General features: G+C 35.7%; 1 protein-coding gene and 1 long non-coding RNA gene across 5 annotated transcripts in view; one reads left to right on the forward strand and one right to left on the reverse strand.

Annotated features, from left to right (window-relative positions):
- The window catches only part of b3galt1b (beta-1,3-galactosyltransferase 1b), a 113,127-nt gene that overhangs the window by 36,224 nt on the left and 49,642 nt on the right, over positions 1-27,261 (reverse strand). Inside the window, exons 2-3 of one of the 3 annotated variants that reach the window (XM_088605407.1) lie at positions 17,274-17,325; positions 5,515-5,576 (exon numbers count right to left, since the gene is read on the reverse strand). The exons of 1 other annotated variant lie outside the window; for it this stretch is intronic. The gene's annotated coding sequence lies outside the window, so the exon portion shown is untranslated. The remainder of the gene's footprint in view (positions 1-5,514; positions 5,577-17,273; positions 17,326-27,261) is intronic. One more of the 3 variants, XM_088605406.1, reaches the window with a different exon arrangement.
- On the forward strand, positions 4,663-20,695 carry LOC148649142 (uncharacterized). 2 transcript variants are annotated; one of them, XR_015926293.1, is made up of 3 exons: positions 4,663-4,728; positions 4,985-5,175; positions 20,583-20,695. It is a non-coding gene; the product is annotated as an uncharacterized LOC148649142 (long non-coding RNA). The 2 variants fall into 2 exon arrangements; XR_015926292.1 differs by having other exon boundaries at positions 4,717-4,855.

Consider the following 27,261-nt stretch of genomic DNA (forward strand, 5'->3'; position numbering starts at 1 on the left):
AAATATTAAAATAGTGTTGAAAATCTTCTAGTGAAGGTGGCAGTTTTGATAAACATTCCACAAATTACCGTTTTATGCCACAATGGAAGGCATTCAGGCTACTGAGCGTGATTGTTATTGATTTAGTCAGAGGCTAAATGGTCAATATAAACAGGTAACGATAGAAAAAATATTTCTTGCCAGCCATGCATGTAATATACCACACGATTCATGTTCAAAGCCAAACCTGCTTCACCTGAAACAATTTAATTTTAAATTCTGCATATTCTAGTTTTCTCAATCTCCTGCAAAAATAGCCCTAAAACATTTCTCAACCATACTGACAGAAAAGCTAATCTGTATGGAACAGCATTCCTCCCGATGAGCATACACATACAGTACCTTGATTCAAACAGAATTAAATATATACTACATTCAAACTATAAAACTAATCCCTGAAATGGGAAAAAGTACACTGTCAAAATATCATCTTGGTGTCTTTTATCAAGTCAACAATCATGTCACCAAAGTTAACAAGCTAGGAAGATGTGCTGCTTTTTTGTTTAAATTCTATATTTGGCCTTCTTAGGATGGTAATGTCTTGAAATTGATTGTATGAACAAACAGCAACAAAAAAACAGCATGTGTTCACAAATAAATCACCATCTCTTCCACTCAGTAAACAAGTTTTGCTATAAAGGGGCATTATAGATTTGTGTGCAACAAAATGCCGGCTTGTATTTATTGTGCACTGATGTAATACTCTCCTGCACACCCTTGAAAATGTAAATAAAACTCATTCTGGGGCTTTAGGGAATGTCCTACAGCAACACACTGAAGAATCTGAACCATTCTAGTCTTGGGATAGAGATTGACAACAAGAGATACTGATCTAAGTATTTCAAGTCATGAAAAACATTGACAAAGAACAGTGTTTACAGTGGATACAAGTGGAAACTATGTGGCAGTAGATTTAAAGTTAAGAACATGATAATCTTTTAACTGTCAGCAGCTGTATCACCCTGCAACTCACATTGGGCAACCCACTGATGCTCAGCAGGTGTGTGTGTGGCCAGTTCCTGGATGGGAGACCTCCTGGAAAAGCTAAGATGAAGCTAAGAAGGTGGCATTCACCCTGCGATCTGTGTGGGTGCTAAGGCCCAATCTTGGGATAGGGACACTGTATTGTAACAAAGTGCTGTCCTTCAGATGAGATAAAACCAAGGTCCTGACACTCTGTTATCATTAAACATCTCAGGGTGTTTCTCAAAAAGAGTAGGGGTATTAACCTCAAAGTCCTGGCCAACTTTCCCCCTGGTCTTTACCAATCATGGCCTCCTAATAATCTCCATCTCTAAATTGGCTCATTACTGTGCTTTGAGTGGAGTATCCAGAAAAGGGCTATGTAATTAATTTATTATTATTATCATCCTCCCAAAGGGCTTCGGTAGCATGGACTGAGATACCCATGAATTTGACCTATTTTATTGAAGACAATATCCTGGCTTCTTTCAAGAAAGAGCAGGACGAGATGCTTGAATCAATTGGCTGCTAACTACCAAATGGCCAAGATAAGCTGAATAGCCTCGTTGTCACGACCGCACGCAACCAGACACAAGCACGTAAACGCCAGCACATTCCCACGAGCACTGAATCCCGCAAGCGTCCATGCACTGATTAATTATCCAACCATGTTCCCCGTCCTGCACCGCACTCCCCACTTCCACACTACTTAAGGACTGCTTACTCACTTCCCTGTGCTCAGCATTGAGTCAACGAGTGGAGTTCTTTCTCCCTCGTATCTTCCCTGCACTTCTTCGCTGCACTCTTCCGGACCGTCTGGCTTTACGACCTGAACTGCTTCTTTGACTACGACTTTGGATTCGCCCTTCGTATAAGTACTGTACACCTGGCTTTCTTTCCCTTGTCCCTCTTTCCCGTGTGTAACCTCACCTCAGAGGTCGCACAGGGCCCTACTTTCCTCTTGTATCCTCCGTTACACTCCTCCAGTTTGCTACCCTTCTTATGTTCTTAATGTCCATGAATCAATAATCTTGAGATGTCTATTAATAGACATACTCATCCTGTTGAGGCTGCAGACCTCTTTAGATCATTTAGGGATTATTCTGCTATAGTAGATGTAGATGGGTAAAATCCGGTACAATACAAACACTGTTAATTGTGTATGATATACGCTGTCTGAAACAGCTTGAAGCAGTGGATGATGAAAGGCTTCATTTTTTACTTTTGATGTAAATACTGTAATTGTAGAATTGTGATTCACCCTTGAGTGAATTAATCTAATTGAGAAAGGCGTATGTAGGGAAATAAGAAAACACAGAGCTTTTTCAAATCAGAATATCTGAAGGATGAAAGGTAAGGGAAAATATACTGTCGGGCCACAATTAAGAAATGGATAATATGAGTCTAGAAGCTAATGTGCAAGGAGACTGAAATTCCAGTCAAAGTTAAATAAAAATGCCAGACAGCTAATATCACTTGCATATTTAATAAAGACTTGACATCTGGATCATTTATCAACTCCCCAATGGTTTCAGTAACACAGCTGATATAAAAATTATCACAAATTTGTCACAGATTCCCATGACAACTTTTAACAATATTTCAGTTTTCATCTTGGAAACAGTTTTGTAAGAAGCAGCAAAAAATTCAAATAACGAGACTTGTTCTCGTATTAAAACTGTTAGGCAATATTACATAAATGCATAAATGGCAAGGAAATCTGCTAAATATACTGAGAGGCTTTGAAAATGCAACAAATGCTATTTTTTAATTTGTGTACCTTTCTAGAATTAGGGAAGAAAGAGGTCATAAAATATATATATAAACACTCAGTGTTTGAACAGTACCATCTGGAACCAAACATAAAAAACATGATTCAACTGAGTAAAGCCAGTATTATTTTATCAAGCATTTGTTTTCCAAGTCAGTCACTTAATATTTTATTTATCCAGCTAAAGCAGTGAAGCAATTACAATTATACTGCATAGATGACTCACCCTGTCATCCATGTGGGGTTCTGTCACCATTACTCAGCTCTTCATGTAGCCAGGCTACTTTCAAGAAGACACCCATTGATATCTCATTTTCAGCCTGATTCAGTCAAGAGAAAGGGGCTCATGAATCTTTTTCATTCATGTTTCAATTACCTTTTGTGTCAAAACCCCTACCTTCAGCTAGCAATTACTGTATTTGACAAAGATGTTACAGAAAAGGAAACAGAGTTTTCCAACACGATAGATACATATGGTTTCTCTAATACACATGTCAGAAATTAAAACTATCAATGGAACATTTTAATGATTAAATCCCTTTAAATTATTTTTACTTTAATAACATGTCTGAATACAGTATACTGTATTGCAAAATCCCTAGGCCTTGGTTTAATATCTTTTGTGAGAGACAGGCCTCAGCTCTTTGTATTGTAACATTAGGCTGAGACATTACAGAAATTGCAACCTTGCTAGTGTAACTCCCTGTGAAGTTTACAGTGCCTCATGTTTACTGTCAAACAGGTCTCCAATGTTTTCCATGTAAGAATTAGCCAGACTCAACTCTAATAACCTGTTTGCTGTTTCCATGCATGTGCTTTTGAAAGCAACTGGAGGAAAAGTATACAGTAACTTATTAAAAGCTTGTGTTTTCTAACTCAAGTACTACTGTATTAAAGAACTGCTTTTTTGTTAAATAAATTGGACTACTTAAGAGGCATACAGTACGTTGTTCAGCTCTTCTAACCACCCACAGACAGAGCCAACATAATTCATACGTAAAATGAGCAGTCTTTATAGGATATTAATATAATATCACGGCCTGACTCACAGAATAAAGAGAACAGTTTAATTAAACGCTAAGAACTGAACTTTCAATGCATGGAAACATTGTGTTTGAGTCTATGTTGGTAATCTAATTTTCCATAGATTAAGACCAACTCTTGTTTTCATTGCAGGAAAAATCAATTATAGGAAACAAATTTTAAGTTTGAGGTTTGAGAAACCTATTATCAGACGTTCTATAATATCAACTTCAGTAGCTGAAAGAAGAGTCCAAATAAGGCCAAGGACATACAGGTATTAGAAGTTAACAGTTCACTGATGTTATCAGAAGCCAAATCATTCAAGACCTTAAAGGTGAGCAACTGTTGTTCAAAATCCATTATGAAATAAATAGGGAGTTATTGCAAGAAAGCAACACCAGTTGATATTTTCTCATGTGTTTTAGTTTTAATTAAGATCTGAGCAGCTGGGTTGATCTGAGCTGAAACTTGTTAAGAACATGTTTGAAAACATCAGTAAACACTGCATTACAATGAACAAGCCTGGATAATGAAAAGGCTTATGTAATGTAGTACAGATCTAGTCTTCCACTGAATTACGAACAGAGTTGTAACGGGTTTGTAGTGAAGGAGACCGCCCCTGGCATGGCGGGAAAGGTACGTACAGTACCACTATACTGTAGGTTTCCCAGTGGGGGTGAGAAAAAATATAATTGGTATAAGTGTACTAATTACTAAGTAATGTACTACAGTTTATAAGTGACTTTAGGGTGGATGTTAATTTTAATAGTTGTAGTTCTTGTCCTGAGTAGATGTCCTACTGTAAGTAGATGATGCCCTTAGTGGAAACTGAACCCGCTGCCAAATTAGTGGTACTGTACGTGCGGGACAGGTGTGAAAAGAGCTCGTTTCCCGCAGATCTTTCTTCTGTCCCGTCCGGGAGTGCTCTCCTGGTAAGAACCGGGGCTATGTTGTGTGTTGATTTGGTTACGCATGTCCGTTATTAATTAATATTTTTTTGGTTATGAAGATTATGAAGTGAAAGCGGTAGGCATATGAGACGGGAGTAATACATTGTTCGTAAGTTTTGTTATGTATGGTGTTTTTGCTTTATGTATTTTGTTTCTTTATGGTTCTTTAGGTTGATTGTTGTAATAAGAAGAAGCTTTGGTTGGACCTGTGTCATATGAGTTTTATTTTCCCGTATAGCGCTTTCCTGCTGGTCTGGGTTACTCGTCTGTTCACAACACCACGCAGAGGAAGGTCGTGAATTGTGGTGGGTTTGCGCCCGCTACCCTTGCATGAGCTTTTGTGCATCTGACTAGGAGAGATGTGAATGAAGGTGACAAAGATCCCAATCGTGAGAACTTGGACCGACTTCAGGACCACCTGTAGCCAAGGTATGATTTAGAGAGTCGCACAGCGTAACTTTGGTCTTGTCAAAGTTTACAGTTTTCTGTAAGATGTTTTGTTGCATCCATTTTTAACATAACCTAAACTCTGTGACAAGGCTTTGATCAAGATTTGTGAAAACGTACATTTCGGTTTTATTAGCACAGAAGTGAAAGCCGATACCTCACCTACAAGGAATCAATCCAATTGAACATACTGTATAGACGATATGAGGAGCTGGACAAAGAGTATTATGAGACTTCAAATGTGACCTAATTGATTCAATTATTTCTTTGAACCACAAAACCAAGATTTAAACCACAAAAATTAGGGCCAGTAATACTTACAACGCTGTCTCATCTATTCAGCAAGATGGTGTGATCAACAGTATCAAAGCCAGCACTAAGCACTTGTCCAGGAGGAAGAAAATAGATAAAAAGAGAAAGCAGACAACAGTGGTTCAATATTTACAATTATCATAATTTAATAGAAGAGTAACTTCAGTACCTATGTGCTGATAAATCAACTTGTAACTAAATAGAATATTTAAAAAAATGGTTAGTTTTATTTTTAATTACTATGCAAATTGGGGTATAGTTTCTGCTTTTTAAACAGATTAATTGTAATTCCAAGTTTAAGGGCAGAGTGAACAAGTCCAGATCTTAATGTTTCGTTGATGATGTGTGCAATAATAGGACAGAGAATTACAAAGTTTGAACATGGCAAAGCAGTGGGAACAGGAATCAAGAAATGTGCAGTGGGTTATATGGTTATATTTTAGTGATCATTTCAGATACTCCTCTGCTGAGGAGAGAGAGACTGCATGAAACTCTGCAAGGTGAGATGCATTATGTTTGAGACTACATAAAGTATCCTTGAAGTGGAATCGAAAGGTACAACCTGAATCAAGATGTTATCAATTTTAGCTTGGGGAAAAAAAAACCAGACAAATAATTGCATTGAATCAAAGACTTGTCAGTCTTTTCCCCTGGTTAGAAATGTCTGTATGTTTTCACATAATTAACTTCTTAGTCTCTAAAAGTCCAAAGTGCTGTTCTACCTTTGGTATAATTTGATTAAGCAATACCAAAACTGCTTGTCTATAAAAACAAATTCTCACAATCATGAAAACAAGAATCCTAATTGGAGATATTTGAATGTGAACGTCAGGTTTACAAATTAAGAGTATTGGCAATTACTGGGATTATTTCTTAATGGGGAACTTGGTTCACAAAAATCCTTTGCATCATGAGTTATAAAGAGCAGTTATGAAAAACTATATATTTTCAATAAGAGCATCCTGAGTTCTCCTTGGTATTTCATTCCATCTGGGACCTGTGCTGTGCATACCTGAGCACTGACTCCACAGCTTTAAGACTGCATTTGGGTCAATGGGATGATATTTCAGGGAATAATGCTGCTAAAGCAGTGCTTGGCACACTTATCACTTTTATTCACATGAAGAGGAAGTGCCATAAAACTGAAAAACATGAAGGATCTGTGAGGCAGGTGAAACTGCAGCTGACGGGTATACTCATCCACAAAGAAAGGCTGTGAGGATTGTAATAAAGGGTGAAGTTCAAATCAAGCCTTCGAAACACAAAACGTTTGACAAATTTTTACAAGAAATCTCTTCATACAATACAGCAAAATTCCTATTCGAACAGAAGCTTCTGACAATCCATCATTCATCATTCTCTGAAAATATGGTACTGATCTCTAATGCTTGGAAGTATTGAAATATACATCCTAGTCACTTGTCCTACAACTCTATTGTACTTTTTGCTTTAGAAAGCTTTTAAGTTTCTTTCTCTTTAAATTTATATACTGTAACTTACTGCTGACAAAGTGCACCTTTATTAATTTTTAAGATGCTTTTATGCAAATCAATAAAAGACTCCCCAGCATGGGGACTTCAGCTTCCCCATGCATTAATGTTTTTTTTTTCTTTAAGAGTCAACTAAATATACAGTATGTGCAAGATACTGAATATGCTGCCCTGTAGGCACATAATCTTACCAAATATGTCACTCATGATGCAAAATCCAGCATAGGCATTTTGCAAAGTTCTAGTAAAGTGTGTAAAACATGCTCCCAACACATTCCCAGATCCAGGTTTTCTTCATTTAATGGGGTTAACTACAAGTTCAGCTAATCAGCAACGTAGGAGTCATTTGCTGTATATACAGTATAAACAGCTTATGTCTCATTCTCCTTACCTAGCAGAATGACCTTCCTAGCATTTTTTTATTCGAGCAACAATTTGATACTTCAGTTTATCTGAAGGATTCACGATGACTTATTGGTCTTACCTTGTATTCCCTGGTTTCCATGTGTAATACAGAATATAGAGGCTCCAAAGCCTTTTTGTGCCTTACACTTTCGTTCACTGCATTTATTCACATACATAAAACAGCAGATGTAGGGTGACTGTTGAATCATAAAATACATCCCCCCTCAGAGAAAGCAAGGATTTTTATAGCTGAGATATGGTTCATGCTTTAAAGTAGACATGGACAACTCCAGGGTTTAAGGTCTACTGGGTCTTCTGGTTTACATTCAACATCTGATTTTAAAAAAATTACAACATTTTGGGGGAAAAAGTTGAATCCCCTATATTTTTTAAGCCTAAAGCAGTTGCTAATTGAAGATCCATGTACAATTTGCCCGACTTAAGCCCTGAAGGACTGAAATAACCTATCCAAGGTTTAAAGATGGGTCAGGTTTACAACTTGTTTTACGAAAATAAAAATGAAACCACTTAAGAAAATACAATGTCATTCCATTGTAGACTACAGAAACTAAGAAATGTAAGGAAGATTATTATAAGACACAAAATAATTAAGTGGTAAGTATTTAAAGAAATTATATCTAAGAAACAGTGCAGTTTTAATTAATAATACATAAATAAAACATTCATGGTGCAGTAAGTTAAGTGTGCAGTACGTATGTAATACAGTATATATTCTTTACATAACATGAATCCTATTATTCGTATACAGTTCAGTGTAATTAAGATCTATTTAAATTTTAAGAAATGCACAAAGGTCTTGTAAATCAATAAATATATTAACACAGCTTGCATAAAAATAATTGACATACTTTTCTTGAAGATTAATTATAACATGCACTTTTCAATGGTTATTAACTTGCAAAATATCAGGAAAAATATGTATGAAAATAGAAAATATTGGCAAAAAGCTGTTGACATTGAACATAGAAGTCACTGAAGATAAAATTTAAAACCTCGAGGAAAATCAATAATACTGCAAAAACTATTTGGTAAACCTTGCTTCTTTCTTTTGTAAAGCGAGCTGTCATGTTATACAAAGGTCTAAAGAACCAACTGGAACATTCTCGAAAAATGTATTGGTGATACAAATCTGAATCAATTTTTTATGAGTGCAGAGTTTACTACAGGCCACAACTTAAAATCTTTGCCATGAGACAAGCCATTGGCAGAAAAATAACTGTTAAAACACTCATCCACTGCAAATAAAGCACCTTGCATTTTCAGTCACAAAAAGCCTTTCCCTTGAAAGGGCAGTTAACAGAAAATACTATCATACAGAGATGCGGTCCACTGATTTTAGTAAAGATTATTTGATATGTATTACTATTTATTCCATTCATTGAAAAAACATTGCTTCTCCTAAAATGTTAACCGCAAAATCAATGATTTCTTCTCCCCTGGGACAATCTACAGGACAATGATTTATATTTAGTGTCATTTGGGCAATATGCAACTTACCCCAAGCAACATTCCATGTTCCATATTTAATTCCATAGGCGCAGTGCTGAATGTGACAAATGGAGTCGATAACAGGGAAAGGCAGCAATAACTACTGCTACATACAGAACCCCATATCTTTGATGTTATTTTCAATAGGGTAAAACATCAAAAGTACATACATGATACAGCTCTAATATTGAAGGAAAGAGCACAACACTGCTTCATATTCTGTTTCGGAGGGTTAGAACAACCACACAGAATTTGAAGTCATTTGAACTTTTCCCATTTTATTGCTTCATACTTCACTTCTTAAATGTGCTTTGAGTGAATTTTTTTTCTCCTTAGATTTTTTTTTTCTCTCCAAGGTTAGGCATGATTTCAGTTAAAAAAGGTTCTAGAAAGAGTTCTGAAAGCTGACTGTCGGCTAAAGTGGGATGAAGCAAATGTACAGTACAGTATGTTGCACAAAAGCTAAAAAAATAAACATCAAGCCTGACTTTTCAAATATTAAAAACAAAGTAATGCGACACTAAATAGCCACTCCTGTATATCTGGGCATCAACTAAAATAAGACTCTCTGCAGTTTTATTTAACTGGAAAAGCCCTCATGACATGAATATGTAGAAACAGCTGCAAAGAATCGTGTGCGATAGGATAAGCAACGAGTAAGAAAGGGGGGGAAAAAAGTGACAAGACCAGAGGGGACACAGAATGTGTTCTGTGTCACAATCTAAATGCAAAGGAAGAATAGTAATTCTGCTGAAGACAAAGCATTCTTGCACCAAAGGAAGGTTAATAACCCTGACACCAAAAGGGAAGATCCCATCATTTTTTAGTCTAAAGAAGTAAAGTATAAACATCTTGTCATTAGGTTTAAGAAGGCCCTTAACCAGATGTCCATCAAATACTGTAACAGTGTCAGAGGAGACTCACATTAGGATGCTTATAACAGTTTTTTTCTCTAAAATGTGCTGCAACTAGACCTATTTATTTTCTTCCATTGTCAACCAATTTAATGTCATAGATGATCTTCCTGTTACCTATCACTGTCTCTAAATGATCTAAAAGAAAACCAATATACAAATCAGAAATTGTTGGATTTTTAGGCTTGAGAGTAAGGTCCCATTGGCAGCTAAGAAATATAATGTGTCCTAATTTAATCTGGAGAAGATTAACTTGGACATTTCTTTGGATAGACTCAATCAGTGCCAGATATAAAAAGGCCCTGAACTGATTCACATTTTGTGGCTGGTCCCTTTCTGGAAGTCAATTTCAAGAACCTTGTTGCAGGTCGCCGAGGTGTCATTTATTGGAGTTAAAGTTTTACTGGTTTTTCACATTTTATTGTTCACCGGGGCAGACATCTCATTTATTTACCTGGAAACATGGTTTTCTATATCCTAGGTCCACAATATAATAAAGTTTCATAACATTACATTGTTCATTTAAGAAAATCAGGTCTTTCTGTGTGGATCCAGATACTCCCACAGCAGATTAGTTGTGTCTTCAGCTATTTTATCAAGTCACAGTTCTGTATTTATGAACATTTTCCTCCTTTCTCATTTTGCCCATTCTTAAACTAATCATTTTATTGTTCTCTGAGGCCATAATCTATTGTCTTTTAAAAGTCATTTTCAGTTATGTTAAATATGAAGACAGAGCACAAAGACCTACACGGCTAGCCTCAATTTGATTTCTGTCTAGTGAAACTATGAAAACACGTACTTACTGTGGCTATTAAGGTGCAATCTCTTCCATAAACTGCATTTTGCATTATGGCACATTTATATTGACAGTGCCTTTTAATGACTCATGTTGACACAAAATTTCATGCGCTCATTTTTAAATATAAAAATCATTCAATTGTGCACTGTGTCACTTAATTTAACTCCTATATAATCTGTTAATAGAATACTATTTCACCTACTGTGGCATTTTGTCAAAGATAAAGGCATGCTTCAATAGCCTAAGAGTCTGTAAATGTTTTCTCCCTCTTTGTCACTGTAAATCCAAATGTAGTCACGGCTGTCTACAGAGATGCAGTGATACATAAAAAAAAGCCAGGGCATCTTGTCATTCAAATTGAAATGCCATGTCATTCTTTCACACACCTTCCTGAGCTAGAACACTTTAAACCTTCCATCAGGGCGAAGGATATCGAAGATTCTTTTTGTCTGTCACTGTGCTAATGTGTTTCAATGTGTGTGCTGAAAAAAAGTTTGTATATGCCATTTAAGTGGAAAAGCACATTTTAAACAGCAGAATTTAAAGTTGTTGCCTTTCTCAAAGTTATACATAACTTGGAATGAAACAGCTTGCTATTGGAAGATATAGGTGGAGGACACTGAACAATATAGACAACATAGCAGAATATTGAATATATAGCATGACTGGTGCATGACTATATTAACTACCTAAAAGTGCATAGTAGAAAATTTAATTTGACATTCAAAAGACTGATAAAGTTACAGTAAAATGCTTATTCAATCTTTTAGACAGTTTTTTGTTAGGGAAGTGATGACTGTGGATTTTGTATATCTGTGTGAAACAGCCAAAACACAATGACATTGAGACTTTGTATTAGATGCAAGATTTATAAAACCTTAAATCAATAATGTATCATATTGTAAAATGTCTTGTACACATGGTGGTAGTACTGGATTTAGGTCAATGAGGACAAAATATAATTTACAGGAAATATAGCTAATTAGAAAATAAAAGAGAATATAAACATTCTACAGCATGGGTTATATACTGTACACATTATGTTTTTTGTTGTTTGCTTTAGTCTCTCTGCCAACACATCTTTGAAGGTTAGGGGAAAATGTTAACTGCAGTTCAAATGAAATGCCCCTTGATATTCCATCTTATATTCTAAACAACACTATCCAGAAACATGTGTTTTGTTGAGATGACCTGTTTTGGGTATTTGTATTTATTTTTTGGTTAAAATTGGTCATCAGTATCCATCCATCCTTTTTTTTAACTGATTTATTCAATATAAAGCTGGAGCCTATCCTGACTAGTAATGGGTACAAGGCACCTTGAATGGGACACCTGCCCATTGCAGAGTCATTACTATTGATTAATTTAAATAAAAGCCAGACTTTCTTGCACTAGAAAGCTAATAAGTTAATGATAATTCATTCAACTTGGAGATCACAACTTCCTGAGCATTCATGAATGCAGGTAACAGATTGAAATTATGGGGATGCTTAAAATGTTTTAGAGAATGTTTTTGAAATTGAATCCATAATTATTGCACATTTTGCTGCTGGAAGGTCAGCAGATTTTTCAGTATCATACTGTATTGTTTGTTCACTGGGTTTTAATTTGAAATATAACCTGTTATTGCCAGTATACTACTGTATGTGGATTTACTAAGCAATAAAGCAGTGTGCTGCGCAGATATTCACATTATCCTAAATAATGCCTCATCAGAGTTCTGATTCTTTTTATTTAAGCAAGACACCCGATTACCAATTTCCACGACAAGCATTTGTGAATTTCTTTCACAAACAGGATCTTTAGAGAAAATTGGACCTATATTGTTGATTTATGAAATGGTTTACCTAACAGATAAAACTTCTAGCTATGCTTGTGACAAGGAATGTAAATTATAATTAATCTTTTTAAAGCATAATTAAACAATTAAGCATTTCAAATGCTTACATTTTAGATTTGTATCAGAAATATTCAGCTCCGAGTCTCAGAAGTTTGCAAGTGTAATCACCTTACTAAGCTTGTCTTCAGTGAATTGATTATATTTACATATTTATTCATGATAAAAGACCAAAGATGTTCATCAGAATTCCACTGCTATGCTCTTACAAGTGACACAGCTAACAATGCATTGATTTACATTTGTAACTGCATAATGTTAAAACCTGCCCTTGGGAATCCCTACAGCATTGAAAGCAGAGGAAGTAAATTCACTTCAATCTATGTGATTATATTATTTTTTTCCATATAATCTCTACAGCTTTGAAAATTAAAGTATTACAAATCCTGCTCACACATACTTTATAGAAAGATAATGTACTGTAGACGTCTGTAGGTTGAGATTAAATCAAAACATTGATTCATCCACCAATTGCAAACTATGCATTTGACAGACAATATCCACTGGGTAGATTACAAGATGTGGAGCCTCACAAATCAGTGATTTTCACTGTGTTCACAAAACCCAAAAGAAAATGTATATTTCTTAAGAACAAATGGTCATCAAGTACAGTATCAGGTTAGCTGGAGTGGTACAGTATACTGTATGTGCAGTATAATGGGATGATAGTTGGGGTTAGAGCTTTTGCTGCCACTCAGTTTGTTGCTATTGTTGTCTTCCCCAACTTCCTTTGGTTGTGTTTTTGTGTTGCAGTGCAATCCAAGACATCACAGACCTGAAAGAAAGCTGATTCTTCACCTGCTTTTTCTGTAGTTAAGAGGAAACTGAAAGAATATTCCCAAAATGGATAATATGGGCGATCAGTTCACAAAATCACTGGAGAATCATACTGTGCTTGTTAAAACTAAGGTGAGTCCATGGACTGCTGTGATTTTAATAGTAGTGTAGCAGAACAGAGTCGGCTCTGTGTGAACACTCCAGAAATTCTACATTTATGCTTTCAATGACGTACAGGTACAGTATCTCACTTTTATCATTTCAAGTGGAAAGAGAAGTATAAAGGAACTCCAAATTGGATGGCACTTGTAACCCTAACCCTAGTCTGGCCTCAAAGGCATGCTCATTTTTAAAACCACTGTAGCAGGATTTTTCAACTCAATTGAAAAGTTGCTTCGAGAATGGACATTCATCTTTTCAATACTGTACAAGAGTTATTGGGAATGGACTTGACTGTTTTAGGCTCATATTTCTTGATTTGAGGAACATTTTCAAATCTGATGAATATAGGGCTTCAGAGACGTATTGCAGAAAAGCTCAGTTTAAACCCCAACTATCGTTAGGGTTAGGATTTTCACAGTACCTAGACATTTTATAACCTCATGGCTGTGTTTTGGGCCCCAAGTTAAGTTTATGAAGGGTGATACTTTTCTCCCATCTTCATTTTAATTTTTCATTTACTTTTGGCTATTCATATTGTATTCCATAGTATATGAATGGCATTCCAAAAGTGAGTGAAAATAAGTGTTAAGAAAATGTGTTCTACTGGGCACACTATTTCAATTTGATCATTTCAAGTGGATAGAGGAGTATAAATGAAGTCAAATGTGGATGGGTCTTGTAACCCTAACCCTAGTCTGGCCTCAAAGGCATGCTCATTTAAAACCACTGTAGCAGGATTTTTCAACTCAATTGAAAAGTTGCTTCGAGAATGCACATTCATCTTTTCAATACTGTACAAGAGCTTTTGGGAATGGATTTGACTGTTTTAGGCTCATATTTCTTGATTTGAGGAACATTTTCAAATCTGATGAATATAGGGTTTCAGAGACGTATTGCAGAAAAGCTCAGTTTAAACCCCAACTAGGGTTAGGGTTAGGATTTTCACAGTACTTAGACATTTTAGAACCTCATGGCTGTGTTTTGGGCCCCAAGTTAAGTTTAAGAAGAGTGATACTTTTCTCCCATCTTCATGTTTATTTTTCATTTACTTTCAGCTATATTTATATTGTATTCCATAGTATACAGTATGCACTACGTACACTTCAATTTTATTTAGCATGATAAGAGAAAATTGTTGGAGATCAGTTAGTCTCTTAAGACATTCTGTTTCTCAATTGCACTGAAATCTTTCTTTATTCTATAAATCTTTATTCTATGTTCCCTCATAGAGTGAAAATGTTTTCTGACTTGTTAACAGTCTTGCTTCAAGCAGACTTCTAAATTACAACCTGTGATAGTGCAACATGATTAGATTTCCTTTTTAATGTTTTCACATCTTAATTTTGTATTTTACATTACTTTTCCATCTTAAAGCCACATATTAACTTGAAGTAGCCTATATTATAACATTGGATTTCGTGAAATGATACCCTAAAGCCTAAATTATAGAACTCGGCTTTACATCTCAGACATGTTGAGATTAAATAGTAATACCTTTTGTGAGTACAGCAGGCTTTCAAGAGCTCCTCATGTTTATTATGAGCAAAACATATCATTTAGAATGAAAATGTATGCATAAGTGTCTTTGTAATAATAACTAAAACCAAAATCTTCTATATCTCCTTCTATCTCATCTGTAATACTGAGGACTCACAGTTGGAAATCATTTCAGTTAAATTTGCTCATCAAGTGGACCGCTATGTAAGTCTTAGGGAACTTAATCACACTCAATAGGTGGAACATATGTATTTTTTGAGCATCAGCAGTTTACTCGAAGCCTCCAGTAGTGTTTTCTATTATTATAGCACATTTGTCTGTTATAATACAGCTTAGGTTGCCCAAGCTTGTCATTTAGCACTTTCATTCACATTCTTCAGAATCTTAAATTATGTAAAAAAAAGTAAATTATACTTGATCAGCCAATATGAAGTCCTGATTGTAATAACTAATCACATTTACCATTCAAATCTAATCAACACATTGCCAGGTGTCCCTTGTCATTAACATTTCTTTATTTTACATGTCCTTAAAGCCAAAAGGTGCATTTTTCTACTTAAAAATACAGATCTATCGGGACAAACTGTGATCTTAAATGAAGATGGCTAAAAATTCAGTAGAATTACCATTCAAGGTATTGCAGTAATCCTCCCTTATTTAACCTAGCTGTGTCTGCGAGAGAGGAATGAGAGACAGGAGAGCAGAACTGCAGGCTCACCATCGTTCGTTCGTAATTGTTAACAAGTGTGTGTGCTAATAATGGAGGGGGCTAGTGAGCAAGAGGGAGAGAAGGTAGCAGATGCTAGCGTGTCTTATGTCTGAGTGGGAACCAGAAAGGAATTTATATAGAGGGAGGAAACTGAAATAATGATTAATGGGGAAAAAAAATGAAATTCTATAATTAGAATAGATAAACACCAAATAGCATACACTCCAAAATATGCAGTACAGTAAATTGAAATTAGGAGAGAAATGTATAAATACTGTACATTTCATTACCCTATACTATTCGGTAATTAAACACAAAATGAAATACACAGTAAATAAAATCACTTGGGAGCTTCCCTGATATGATTGCAATACGGATTACGCACAACATTCAGGGATAAATCCTGAAATGATATGCAAAAGCAAAACGAGTCTGAGGTGTAAAACAGAGCCCTGGTGGAGACCACATTATGCTTATTCTGCACTTTTCATCCATGAAAGGAACTTGCTGCACTCCCTGCTCCTACACATATGCTGTAAGCTCCTACACACACGCTATAAACTCTTCTCTACCTCCAAAATGTTATGGGACCCACAGGAGTTTTTTAATATGAAAGTGACTTTGCATAAAGTCGAGTGTTGCGGGACAGGGTGTATTGTAGATTATTGCCATTGCGTCATGATCATGTTATTGCTTCATGATCCATATGCCATGCACGTTTAATACTGGGTAGGCATGGTGACCTTTCGGTGCCCTCTCAGGTACTGGATTCTCTTCCCTATGAGGATCTTTATGGCATTTGCATGCTTTCCCTGTGTTTTAGCGGGTTTTCTCTGGAAGCTTTGGCTTGATCCCATGTTCAAAGATCTGCTGGCTGGTTTATTGGCGTCTCTAAGTTACTGCGTGCTTGCATGCGGTGTCCCATTCAGGTTGTAACTCTGTGCTTCTGGGATGGGTGTGGGATGCCGTGACGTTTGTCAGGAGTGTTTGTCTTATAAAGGATGGATAGATAAAACTGGTTTGCGTGGGAACTTGTATATAAAGCTTCAGTTTTGGGAAGCGAGCAAAAGAATGAGATAATGGGTACACGCGGATTAGGTTTCTCTGTAGGGCTGCTGGGCTTACTCTCCATGACAGGGTGAGCAGCTCAGCAATCTAGGAGGAACTTGGAGAGTAGCTGCTCCTCTGGATTAAGAGAAGCAGCCAGAAAAGGTGGTTAAGATGGGGAAGCACCACTGGAGTTGTACTAAAGATTTAAGGCCCATAAGGAAGAGACCTTGGAGCAGACCTAGAACACGCTGGAGGCATTGTCTCCCGGCTGGCCTGGAAGCACCTTGGAATCCCTCAGGAAGAGCTGGAGAAAGGGAAAGTCTGGTCTTTCACAGCCTCAGCAGGAGTAAGCGGTTAGAAAATGAGATGAGATGATATCTGCAGATTAAAGCTGTTGGCTTATGATCAAAACATTATTTCTATGTGAGATGTTCACCATTTTCAATGAAGAAGAAAGGTATTTTGATTTATAGGATAGGGTTTTTTCATCCATTATATTTTTTAACAGAAAAGCACATTGCAGTACTTGTTGAACAACCCGGCTTGTATAGAGTACCTTAAGCTTCTGGCTCCAACGCAGATCACATGCCTCCTTCATCACACGATCTCTGGAAACAAATGAAAAAAAAAACATCTTAAGAGACAGAATGTATTCTCTTTATTTTCTTCCTGATGTTCATTTTTTCTTCCTTCTGAAATGTGCAAAGAAACATTCATATTATCCATTATTCTTCGAAATGAAAGAAGGAAACATTGGGCAATTAGTCATAGCTGATATAAGTGTCTCTGAACTGTCGCCAGTGACAGTCATGTACGAAATCCTCATTAAACTTTATAATTTTCCACCAGATAACATACCATACATCCTATTTCTCTGCCGTCTAAACTAAAGAGTAAAAGAAATTAAGATATTTAATCTTAAACAACGTTGACTAGTTTTAAATAAAGGAGGCTTTGAGGTGACATGATTCAAGTATTCAATATCCTTGAGTTGACAAGGGCAATCCAATATACTTCCTCAAGATCAATAGTGAAGCCCTAGACCAGAGTACACAAATGAAAACTGAGAGCAAGAGAACGTAAGACTGAGGACAGGGGCACTTTTTTACACAAAAGGTTATTGAATTCCTTCCTCTTCTCAACAGAACAAGCTACATGGCCTAGATGGCATCACCTCATTTATAACTTTTATTATGTTCTTATAATCTTGCACAATATGAGAGGGGTCATAGAAGTGTGCACGTCAGTATATGAAAAGCAACAATCTTCAAACAAATGTATACATAAACCATTTTAATTCCCTGTGGAGTCCGATACTATCCTGCGTGGGGGATGCTCTACTGTACTATGTTCCTCAGCACTCCTGTCTTCTATAAAAATGATCTTGAAAAGGTGAAAGTTGAGAGCTGCAACAAAATAAGTAGAGGATAATTCCATGCTGGAAAGAAAACATTTTGGGGCATTTTCAGGTGTGTGTCTACAAATTAATCAGGAACCAAAATTATCCTTAAATTTGGATCTCCATCTTCCACCAGCTGTTGACAGACTAATTTCTTTTTCGAACCTGTTCGTTCATTTACGGATTTCAACATTTTACACATCTCCCCCAGATTTCCATTCATATGGACAGTCTTTCACACAATTGTGTCTACTCTTGCATGATATTCCTTTTGTTCTCCTTTACTTTATATCAATGCAACATTCATAAGCGTCTCGTCCTCTTTCAAACCTGAAGAAGGCTCAACATCTGAAATGTGCATTTTCTCTGCTTTTCGTTGAGGCATTAACCTCTACTAGTTCCATATCTTGAAAAGGCTGATTAAGAGAGGCATAGATAGAGACACTCTGATGGCTTAATAGTGGATAGTAATCTAACATACTGTAGACAGCCATGCTGGTGGCCAAATCTGAGAAGGTCAAGTGCAGGGATGATTAAAAGGGATAACATTTTTGATAGCATAGTTATACCTTGGGGAACACTGCATTAAAGAAATTGAGGATGAAGGGCATTTAAGAAGTAAAAAAAAAAAATCAAATTAAAATAAATATATAAAGCAAATCCCATTTCATGGATGCAAGAGGGAATGAAAACTCAATTCTGCTTTCTCAATCAAACTAATGACCCTATAATAATATCTAAGGCCGTGAGACTTTTGCCATATCCCAAGTGTTCTAATTTGGACAAATATACTTTCACTGTTAACATCATGACCTTCAAGAATTAAGCTTTGATTCCAAACGTGTTTGACAAAGATCAAATCACAACAGTAACTAAATATTTACTTGTATTTTAAGTGTATAAATGCTGATGTTTTATATGAAATTGATTTAAAATATGAGGTTGGTTACAATACCAAGTAATTATAATTAACATATTTAAACCGTACTATTATTAGCATCTTTGTAATCCCTGAGTGATCAACGTTTGTATCATGGCAGATTCATTCACATATATTTGGTCTAATTTGCACATTTTTTTTGTTCTGAAAGAAAGAAAATTGCATATTGTAACTTTTGAATGTCTGTGTATATGTTGCCATTTGTTAGGATTGATCGATTCCTAGAAGTCACAGAACACTCAGAATTTACTGTTGTGACTTCTAATTGTTTCAGAACGTTCAAGCCATCACCACTACAACATTAATTCGGATTATGAACATAGTCACATGCCGATAAAAGGAAAGACATTGCAGTGATAGTATATGACCTGGTCTGAGCAATAATTGACTCTTGTTTTAAAAGATCAGCAACTCTAACCAAGTTCCAATAAACAAATGTTTTACCAGCTTCACCCTGTGTTTTCTTCCTAACTTAAACTGACAAACCCACTGATGCATGCCCTTTTACTATAAATCAGCATTCACACCTGCTTAGTATAGTAAAGGTCATACAATGCTTTCTAATGAATTTAGAGGTAGTGTTTGCTATCTGAATAATCTTGTGTCATGTCATTTAATACACTAATGAAAAAATAAATGAAGTGGATAACTGTGTTTTTTTCAAAGACTGGAAAAAATAAATATGCTGAAAGATATTTTGCGATGCATATAACTATTCACTATTACTACCATCATGAGAAAGGTCTGTTCATTTGTAATACAACGTCCTCTCATATTTTACACTGCACTGTAATTACACTGTATTTGTTTCAGTCCTGAACTGCAATTCAATGATGCCTTTGTAATGCTGCTATTAATATAGTAAAGGTGCAGCATTTGTTGCTAAAAATGAGTGTATACAATATGGTCACACATAAAGACATACAGGGCAACTCTTTGTAAGACACAACTCGTAATTTAATGTATTAACATTAGCATTTTTCTCAATATGTTCCTTTCAGAATTTTAGTGTCCCTTGCGTTACCAATGACACCCCTGAGTTATAAGAACTTTAATACTGATATGTGCTGGGGGGTATGGTATCAATAAGGATTGACAGCCACCAATCATAGGAAATCATTTAGCCTATACGGGCCTACAACCATGATCAAATGAAGACGGCACAGTTGCAAGCCACAAAGAAGACATGGGAAGACCACCTGTTGAGTGGCTCCCCTAGAGTCAATTAAACAACACAAGAATCTGAAATCTTTTACTAATGCTGAAGTGGAATGTGAAATGGCCGAGCAGGTTAGCTGTGGTGGGCTAGAACCAGTAAATTGGGTTGATATTCCATTACGATCCCTAACCACATACAGTATACTGAACTCCTTCCCTCGGAGTGGGAGGTATGATTGGACAGAAGCCTGTGTGAAAAATGACCAAACAAGGTATTAAAATAGCAAGCTAAAAGGTGAATGTCTGGTTCTGGAAAAGCATCTTGCTATCGGAAGTAGTCAGCCATAATACTCTCTTGTATCCTCCAGAGCTGAAGAAATAAGACCCTGAGTTCCACCTTCCAACACACCGAAGCTCCAGGAGTTTGGACCTACCATTTGAGGACTAATTTAACAAGAGTTTTTTAGCACTGAACAGACCATCTATCAGAGTGAGCATGTATCTCTATATCTGGGATGGTGTTAAGTACTGACCTTTCATTATAACAGAAAAGGTACTTTTAGAACAATCCTGCACTTGTAAAAACTTAATTTTTCTGTACAATAAATTGTCTAAAATCACATGTATCGAATTATTGAAAATATCCTCATAGAAGGATTCCCACAAGAATAAATTAACTTCACCAAAGGAAGTTTTATTTTGTTATTAATTGCTACTCACAAGCAGTGGCTAATGGAATGGAACTCTGCAACAATTAAAAAGAGAAATTAATCAGATTTACTGTCATCACTTGTCTCAAGGGAAGCTACTCAAAGCTTGAAATATGGTAAGAAAAAGAGCATATCTCTTCACAGCTCATCTCTTACTAGCAAGGTTATATGAATTACAGCTTTAATTAAGTCAAACAATAAATAAATCCAAAAGATTCATAAATGTCCATTAACAAAATGCTATCACGTTTTTCTCGGAGCAGACAGCAATCTTAATTTACTGATTGCATGCATATGATTATTGAAACTAGCAGATGTCTGGTATGACAACTAAATGCTTAATTTTAATTTACTTTAGGAAAAATGTAGATATAGGGCATACATTTAATTAAAACATATGCTTGTAAGATAAACAGGCGACAAGTGTTCAGCAGCTAGTTATGCAGTACATTATCACAAATTTACCTATACAACTTTGTGTGGTTTAAATTTATGAAATGTTCCAAAAATAGTGTCTAGAAATTGCACAAATGATATTAAATTGAAATTATCTGCCTAGACGCTGATATTTAATTTCCTTTTAAGAATTTACAGGTTGTAGAAGGATTCTGTAACTTTAGTATATGAAGTTTATATACTGTACATAGGCTGCCAGGTTGTATTATAATTGTTTCTAAAAAGAAGTCTAAAAGGGTTGCAGGGAAGCTAGTGCCTATCTGGGCAAGCAAGGCAGGACAGACCCTGGCAGGGACACCAGTCCATCATGGGACAGACACAAACACACGTACAGTATACACTTGCACTTGCAAAAGCCAGATTACCTATCTGTATGTTTCTGGTCTATGGGAGGAAACCATAGCACCCACAAAAACACAGAGAGTATCCAGATAACTCACCCAGGTCAAAAGCAAAAGATAACACTAAGGTCAATTGACATGCTTCGAAATCTGTTCCTTAACATAATTAGTGCCTGAAACTGACTTAAGTGTTCTATAGGTTAGGAGCGTGACAGTTAAAAGCCTGTATGAACATAATCCCATCACCAAGGGTTAAAGGCTCAACAATTCCCCAGTAAGTGAAATAAATTCTTTACTTTCCCTTTAGAGCATCTCAATATTGGCTTCTTGAGCCCTAATCATATACAGTAACCTCTTTCTGTTAAAACAGCTGATACTGTCAGATTCACAAATCCCCTCACTGAGAAGCCGATAGCAATCAGCACACCTCTATTACCTCTGGGAATTTTTCCACAACAACACATTTAACACGACTAGAATCAAATTCTCAGAGTTTTGACAGGTTAATAATGGACTTTTATCACCCTCTGAATTAGCATGTACTTGAGGGGAAGTGGAAAATTGTCTGATCATACATCAATAAGTGTTCACATTAAAAGAAAAATCAGAGCCTAGCTACTGATGTCGGTACTAACTCTATACTGTTTCTATAGGCACAAATTCATGATGAGATTGATTTATCCTTGCTTTAATATATAGAGTATCTTTCTGATGCGTTAATTTTTGGCATCCATACTGTATATTTATTTTTTTTTGTATTGGTTTCACAGAATTTTAAAATAATGCTCTAATGTCTGGTTTTGTCATTGGAAATGGGTCGTATTCTCCAGAGTCTCGTTCGATTTGCCTTAGTTTTGTAGATACTACAATAAAAAGGGAAAATGCACACAGTTTCACCAATCAATAAAATAATCAAGCTATAATTTACATGCTCTCTGCGCTACTATTAAGCATCAATTATCATTCATTTATTAAAGATAAAGGAATTAAGTGAACTGCTCACTGTAAAAGACCTTCACCTCTTTTTGGAAACTAGCCATTATTATGCCAGAATGATCCTTTTTTTTTCTTTATGGAACTCAGAAATTTGATTTCTAACTCCTACAGTCGAACAAATACTACTATGAAAATGACAAATACAGTGATGCAAGAATTTGCTTGCATGTTATGCTAAAATTGTGAAGATAATTCCAATGAATATTATGCCTGTGAAGAAGAAAGGACAGGCCTCATAGCATCTTAATTATTTTACACAAATACCTTTAAAAATAAAATAAGCACAGAATGAAAGTTGTCTCATATTTAAATTACTACTACAGTATAACATAATAAAGAAATGTTTTAAAACTCAAGATTTATGTTAATTTTAAAATATAGTATTTGATTTATTATGTTTTCATTTTATTTTATGTTAATGAAGAGTCATGCATTTTAAATGCAATATAACCACAAAATGTTTTACCTATTAAATCCTAATTGTATTACATTAAAGAGATTACCATTTACAGTAGTTTATTAGGCGAGTGACTTGTATTCACTCTGATTTCCTACAGTGAAAAATGTGTCTTCTTTGCTCCAACACAATGTGTTACTGAGATTTACAGTGCCATTTCTGCTTCCAGCAATCACTTTTCCTCTTTTCTGTTGAATGACACAAAGCATACGCCTGTGTGACTGAAATCATTATGAAGATCAATCAGAGTTGTTCTTTAAAACTTTTTATTGACTCGTTTGTCTCCAGGATCCTAATTAAACAAAGAAAAAAGGGTAATTGTAGGATTGCTTTTTTGAAATGCAAACTTCACTGATGCTTCCGAGGATAGTAGCTTATTCTCTGCAGACTGCTATGATACAAAGGGATTAACGTTTTCCTTTAAGATTCCCTTTACATCACCTGACAGTTGTAATTACAACAGATTCCCTAATATATCCCACACTTATTGCACAGTTAGTGATAAATGGTTTCATATACAGTACTGGAAGTCATTTGTGAAATAAAACTGGTGGGTATATAATGAAAATTACATGTTATAAATGGATATGTTACAAATTACAATATTTAATGTGCCACTCACAATAGCAGTAAATGAAGAAGAAAAGCTAAACTATCCACGAGTCATATAAGGCTCCTCAGAGTGAATTCACCACATGACAGATGACAATTCCGAAGACATCCTTTGAACAGCCTTCCTGCGACACCTATTAATGTTTTTTTTCTCTAGCAATACAATATTAGCACAAAAAAGAATGAAATTAAAATAATGAAGCCAAGCTTAAACCATCACAAGATATTAGTCGGTACCCAGCAGAAAAATCAAAACATGGATACACTGTAAAAAGATTCCTAAATTATAGGTCCCAAAATATTTATGGAATACATCCTTGAAAAGAGGCACCAGACAGTACTATACAAATGAGACTGTAGGTGGTGAAAGCACTGCATTATGTTTTCGGCCATCTGTTTCCAGGACCATTCCCCTGCTTTAGATAAAATTATGATGGCAAAAGCTATATTAACAAAGAATTCCTAATTTGATATAATCACATTTTTGGGCAAATCTAAATTAGCAACCACTATATATTTTTGCAACTGTGAAGTAATGACATTATTTTTCACTGAAGGTAATTTTTCACTGAAGATTTTGTCAATTTCCTCCATTTCCATATGAGACTACCCTGCTTTTTGATCGACAGGGAGCATTTCAAGATGTTGCAATTACCCCATATAACTAGGGATCTGATCTTCAGATGCAGCTCATTATTATGCACTGCTATGGGGCTCACAAAATGATGCTTAAGGGGGGATTGTTCTGGACATCTGTGGTGCCTGGAAGGTTAACACAACAATCTGTGTCACCTCCAGCATTCTTCTGCAGCTTGGCCATGCATATTTTTAAGCACTGTAGATTTTTTTGGCCCACTAAACAATCACATTTTTTTTATTTAAAAAATAATTACCGTAGACTGCTCCCTTAAGAAAAGCTGAATTTTAACAATTCAATTTGATTACCAACTTTAAAGGAAAAATATGATTTTTTAATAGATACAGGACATTATGCAGTATGTTAATTTAGGGCCTATTTAGTACCAGTGCCATGCCTTCTTTGTGATAAGTTTTTTTTCAGTTTCTCAAGATGGTTTATAGCTTTGACCCTCAGTGGGAAGTCTAGCAGAACTAGCTTGGTGCAAAGCAGTAGGAAATGTGGATTGGATCAAATTGGCCTATCACTTTCATAGTAAGGAGCCCTTTCAGATGTGCATTCAACCTTGTGCAGTATCATGAGAACTTAGTTATTATGTGTCATTTTCAGCCTCTTACAGCACATTGTCTAGATGCAGAGAGAGACGAAAGTGTTGTGTAATAACCAGAGTTCTCTCTGCTAGTGCTATGAAAGAGCTGTTCCAGCAGCGGTAGTGTGGGGTATTGTTTTGGGGGCTCTAGACTTGTGAGTGAAACGGTGTGGGTTCAAATCTCTAGAGCAACACTGTAAGTTGTACCCATGAGCATGGCAGTTTATTCAACTTTCATTAATGAAATGCCCAGCTGTAAAGAAGAATACAAATTTATATTGCTTTGGACAAAGGGGTTAGCCACATTATTTTTGAAAAAAACAATTTTGTTTTAGAATGGAGGAGGGTAGCCATAAAACAACATGTTATTTTGTGTTGGGGGTAGCTGATTACAGTTAAATCATTAAGTCAGTCTTCATGGGAGATGTGCCATAGTCATGGCCAGGGTAAAAGAGCATACAGAAAAGGAGATATATGAGGAGGACTAAGTCATAAAAGGAGAGTGAAGGGTGAATAAACTACTTTGATGGGAAACCTCCATAATTGGAGCGCTTAAGAACTGTTTTTTGGCTTTGTACAGGTATTTGTTGGAAATACTGATTTCCTGTTTTCAGGCTGGAAGAAATCACCGTTTAGTAACGCACTATTTTGAATAGGGAACAATGTTCCCTCTAATCCGTGCTCGCACGCACAGGTTATGAAATCAGCGTAAACACAAATTTGAACGGCGCACAAAAAATAAATAAATATGATAATAAAACAAACACGGTTGTCAATTGAATAACGCTTAATTGACCACATGAGACTGGCTGCGAGAGGCCCAACTTGGCTGTGTGCATTTTTATTGTTACTCGATAATTGATATCTATGCTCTCGCAGTCTCATACCTCACTGTTCATGCTCACTCCACACTCGCTGAATCGCTGTCCCGGTCTTTTCGATCTCTATGCATCTACGAGAATGACTATGTTAACAAAAAATAATCGCAGGTTTACAATTTTACATACACTTAATTTAGTCTGCACTAGTTTTTGTTACTGGGGAAAAAAATTGCGCAACTTGAAATTTTTGCGCACACAGGCTATTGAAAATTGGGGGGAACATTGATAGGGAATAGTTTCCTATTTAGCTTGTGTTTTAGAGAGTGAATAGGATAGTCCTGAACAAGATCATTTTATTTAATAAAACACAGGTTTATTCTCTTTATCCCCCTTTATTATACAGAACTGTAAAAACCTGAGCATAGCTGTAAAAATTGTATATTGTTAAGTTGTATTTTATTGTAAATACATACTGTAGTTGTCTTGTTTAAGTTTTCTGCCTGGTTATTACTTCAGTACCAAGATGTGTCAGAGAAACCAAAAAATTACATGTGTTGTTAACACTTGATAGTCCTTGATTACAGAGAATGTAATTGTTCATTTTTATAATTTGTTTGACCCAGTATTTAGGATTGGATTTTATGTATTTGAACATTTCTTATATGTAATTTGATCACTCCCAGTTTGCAACAATATTTAAATTTGAATTCTCTCTTTTGTTTTGTCTTTTGTCTTCTTTCTCCTCAGCAACATTACAGTATATGCTTTTCTCATTGATGTTGGTAACCTTCAACAACTTGTAAAGGACAGAGGCTTATCCTTAAGACTGCCATACAGTAGGTTTAATCATTTGGCCTATAACTGTTTCAACATAGAGAATATGGGAACATTGTGTCACCTTTCATGTGCTTTAAAATGCCTAAGGCTGCCTGTTGCAGTGGATTTCACAAAGGAAAGCTATTTACATGCTCTGCAGTCTTCCAAAAGCTTTTTGCTCTTTGGAGGTAATTAATAAAATATCAACATTATGTTCACAGGGCTGTATAATTTGGGTTCTTGTAATCCGTATAAATTTTTTAAATTAAAACTTTGTAAAAAATACATATATACATACAGTAGCTTCCCCTAATTGAGGATATGGACATTTTATTATTGGTTTGTCTGTTTCAAGAATATGTTATACTCATTTTCTATTAATGGGGGGCTGCTATGGAGTGTGCCGTTAGCAGTAAATTATTGGATTGCATAGAATACCATTTTGGCCAGACCATTACATTAAAGAAAGCCCTATTTAGGTTTTAAATATTTAAAGACAACAGCATTGTGCATCTCAGCTCAGCATTGAATTAATGAAGACTGTCTTTGCAGACACATTAATTTGATAAAGTACAGTACATATCTTGCATGTTGCAGGTATGAGATCAGCAA

This window comes from Lepisosteus platostomus, chromosome 14 (assembly GCF_059453375.1).
Source record: "Lepisosteus platostomus isolate fLepPlt1 chromosome 14, fLepPlt1.hap1, whole genome shotgun sequence".
Classification (NCBI taxonomy): Eukaryota; Metazoa; Chordata; class Actinopteri; order Semionotiformes; family Lepisosteidae; genus Lepisosteus; species Lepisosteus platostomus.